Genomic DNA, 4,380 nt, shown 5'->3' on the forward strand with positions numbered 1-4,380 from the left:
CACACAGTGTTGTTAAAATACCCCTCACACACCAAAAGGACCCTTGGTGTCATGCTTCATCATTGGGGTCTTCGCACCCCACTACGGGATGCGGCGTGCTACTAACTACTGCTACGCGGGAGCACTTTACCAAAGACTATGTGTGGTGTGTGTGAGGGTTGGATGTGAGTGAGTGGTGGGGTTATGTGTGAGTGATTTAAAAATGTACCTGGCTCTGTAGGTACTCCTGAAGAAAGATTGTTTAAATGTATTATACTTTTTTAAAGATGGCATTTCCAGAAAAAAAGAGTCTGAGCTATGAAGCTGTTGCTGTTCAGCAGAGGTTGCACATTTCTGGACTAAACATGAAGGGAAGTCAATATGAAGTCCTTGGTGGATAATACATGCTAGGGAAAAAACACTTCTTACTTCAACAGGGCGTTAGTTCAGTGTGATGAGAACCGGAAATATATGATCAAATATTCTCCTGGCAGTGGCTAGGCTGGCCAGTGCTTGTAGAGGGATTTTGAAAAGGACTTTGTGTAATTTGGCAATTCCTGCCAGTGCTCCAGCATTGAGGGCACCAAGCCCTTGTCTAGGTGATGACCATAATACACCTTTAAACAGGCCAGTGCTCCCTTTTCCAAGTTATGCGCTGCCCTAGGAAGTCGTGTTTGAATAAGCCACTCCGTCTTCCTCTGTGCGTGCAGCACCCGGTTGCATTTTAAAGTGAGTATGCTCAGATGTGAGTCCCTTGCTCATTGCACCATCAGGATTCAAGCAAGCCGGGCCGACGACGGCTGAAATGCCAGAAACCGGTCCCCGGAAGCTTGTTTCCTTCCCAGTGTAAGAATTGGCTTGGTAGTTTGGTTTGCCCTGTTCCCATCATGCACTGGGACAGGAACAGACTAATTTGCATATAGCCAGGTTCTGAACTGGGATGGTGCAGTGAGCTAAAAAACGGTGTTGGATCTAGCCCTGATCTCTTGACTGGGTGAGAGTATTCTGCATAATTCAGAAACTCTGTCCATCACCACCCCTTGTTGTTAAATATTTTGTCCACCCTAAGCGTGGAAGGGTATGCTCAGATGTGAGTCCCTTGCTCATTGCACCATCAGGATTCAAGCAAGCCGGGCCGACGACGGCTGAAATGCCAGAAACCGGTCCCCGGAAGCTTGTTTCCTTCCCAGTGTAAGAATTGGCTTGGTAGTTTGGTTTGCCCTGTTCCCATCATGCACTGGGACAGGAACAGACTAATTTGCATATAGCCAGGTTCTGAACTGGGATGGTGCAGTGAGCTAAAAAACGGTGTTGGATCTAGCCCTGATCTCTTGACTGGGTGAGAGTATTCTGCATAATTCAGAAACTCTGTCCATCACCACCCCTTGTTGTTAAATATCTTGTCCACCCTAAGCGTGGAAGGGTATGCTCAGATGTGAGTCCCTTGCTCATTGCACCATCAGGATTCAAGCAAGCCGGGCCGACGACGGCTGAAATGCCAGAAACCGGTCCCCGGAAGCTTGTTTCCTTCCCAGTGAAAGAATTGGCTTGGTAGTTTGGTTTGCCCTGTTCCCATCATGCACTGGGACAGGAACAGACTAATTTGCATATAGCCAGGTTCTGAACTGGGATGGTGCAGTGAGCTAAAAAACGGTGTTGGATCTAGCCCTGATCTCTTGACTGGGTGAGAGTATTCTGCATAATTCAGAAACTCTGTCCATCACCACCCCTTGTTGTTAAATATTTTGTCCACCCTAAGCGTGGAAGGGTATGCTCAGATGTGAGTCCCTTGCTCATTGCACCATCAGGATTTAAGCAAGCCGGGCCGACGACGGCTGAAATGCCAGAAACCGGTCCCCGGAAGCTTGTTTCCTTCCCAGTGTAAGAATTGGCTTGGTAGTTTGGTTTGCCCTGTTCCCATCATGCACTGGGACAGGAACAGACTAATTTGCATATAGCCAGGTTCTGAACTGGGATGGTGCAGTGAGCTAAAAAACGGTGTTGGATCTAGCCCTGATCTCTTGACTGGGTGAGAGTATTCTGCATAATTCAGAAACTCTGTCCATCACCACCCCTTGTTGTTAAATATCTTGTCCACCCTAAGCGTGGAAGGGTATGGTCAGATGTGAGTCCCTTGCTCATTGCACCATCAGGATTCAAGCAAGCCGGGCCGACGACGGCTGAAATGCCAGAAACCGGTCCCCGGAAGCTTGTTTCCTTCCCAGTGTAAGAATTGGCTTGGTAGTTTGGTTTGCCCTGTTCCCATCATGCACTGGGACAGGAACAGACTAATTTGCATATAGCCAGGTTCTGAACTGGGATGGTGCAGTGAGCTAAAAAACGGTGTTGGATCTAGCCCTGATCTCTTGACTGGGTGAGAGTATTCTGCATAATTCAGAAACTCTGCCCATCACCACCCCTTGTTGTTAAATATTTTGTCCACCCTAAGCGTGGAAGGGTATGCTCAGATGTGAGTCCCTTGCTCATTGCACCATCAGGATTCAAGCAAGCCGGGCCGACGACGGCTGAAATGCCAGAAACCGGTCCCCGGAAGCTTGTTTCCTTCCCAGTGTAAGAATTGGCTTGGTAGTTTGGTTTGCCCTGTTCCCATCATGCACTGGGACAGGAACAGACTAATTTGCATATAGCCAGGTTCTGAACTGGGATGGTGCGGTGAGCTAAAAAACGGTGTTGGATCTAGCCCTGATCTCTTGAGTGGGTGAGAGTATTCTGCATAATTCAGAAACTCTGTCCATCACCACCCCTTGTTGTTAAATATTTTGTCCACCCTAAGCGTGGAAGGGTATGCTCAGATGTGAGTCCCTTGCTCATTGCACCATCAGGATTCAAGCAAGCCGGGCCGACGACGGCTGAAATGCCAGAAACCGGTCCCCGGAAGCTTGTTTCCTTCCCAGTGTAAGAATTGGCTTGGTAGTTTGGTTTGCCCTGTTCCCATCATGCACTGGGACAGGAACAGACTAATTTGCATATAGCCAGGTTCTGAACTGGGATGGTGCAGTGAGCTAAAAAACGGTGTTGGATCTAGCCCTGATCTCTTGACTGGGTGAGAGTATTCTGCATAATTCAGAAACTCTGTCCATCACCACCCCTTTTTGTTAAATAGCATTTTAAAGTGGAGCACAGATCTCTCCGCAGGCAGATGCAGCTCTTGACTGCACTGAGGATGTCTTGGGGGGGGGTCGATGGGAATCCTTGCCCCTTACATGGGTCGCACTCAGGGGGCACACTGATAGTGCGCCACCTTTTTGTGGATCAAAGTCACTGCACCTCCTGACAGCCTATTTTCCTCTTCGTCCACATCCATAATACGGCACAGGCACAGAGGCAAAGTGTTTCTTTTAGTATCAGGAGGCCACAGCCCCCTGCTGATGATGGAATGTCCCCTGAAGATAGCGCCTGCACTCTATACGCTCTGGCGTTATCGGTATTACAGAAGAGTATGTATGCCTTCTTCTGTAATAATACAATGCCCCGGGAATACAGAAAACGTCCGCACACTGTATGTGATCCAGTCTCATATCTTGGATCACCAGTTTAAAATCATCTCATAGGCTCAAGGGGCACAGCATCAACTCCAGCTCCTTTGCTATCTAGACCCTTTGATGGGAGCTTCAAATTGTTGCCTGAAGCCTGGTGATTTGGAGCTCTCCCTAGCGGTGAGCTGGCAGTTGTGAACCGAACAAGCTCTGAGCAAGAGGAAGAACGAATCAGAGTAAAGCAGGTACCAGTGAGAGGTCTTAGTGAATAGTATGAGTTCCCAGTTGCTCATATAGATGGTCCCTTCTCAAAGTGAAAAATGTTAACTTCTCTAAATATTTTTTGCTAAAATTCTGGAAAAGTGAATATTTAGCAGTGATTAACTGTCCCCCGTTTTAGTTTATACATTTTAATTTCACTCATAAAAATACGCAAAATTCTCCTGCTTAAAAGATATATAAAACCAAACTCAATTACTGCTCTGACCTTGAATGAGGATGTCCCTTTTGTTAGTCTAGGTGTAGTCTGACTTTGCTCCGCCAAGTATTTGACTTTGACTGTGTCCTCCGGATATTCACCTATAGTGTTCTGGTAGAAAAAAACACGCACTGCTTCAGTGATAAGAAATTAATTCCATTCACCATCGAACCAATTTTTGGAACTAGAAGGTGACTTAGACCTGGCACTAGGCCCATCTTGTGTAAAGTCTAAGATGATAGTGTCATTATAGTGAATAATGGTTCCAGTTATCCACTAAAACGGTCACAGGGTTTTATTTCAATACACACTGGAACATGGCCAGAAAATAAAGCGATCGCGTCAGCATAAGCTTGTTTAATCACCCCCGTGGCTTTTATAATGTTTAATGTAAACATTCATGTTATCATTAATGTATGGGAACTG

This window comes from Lissotriton helveticus, chromosome 6 (genome assembly GCF_964261635.1).
Source record: "Lissotriton helveticus chromosome 6, aLisHel1.1, whole genome shotgun sequence".
In the NCBI taxonomy this organism is placed as follows: Eukaryota; Metazoa; Chordata; class Amphibia; order Caudata; family Salamandridae; genus Lissotriton; species Lissotriton helveticus.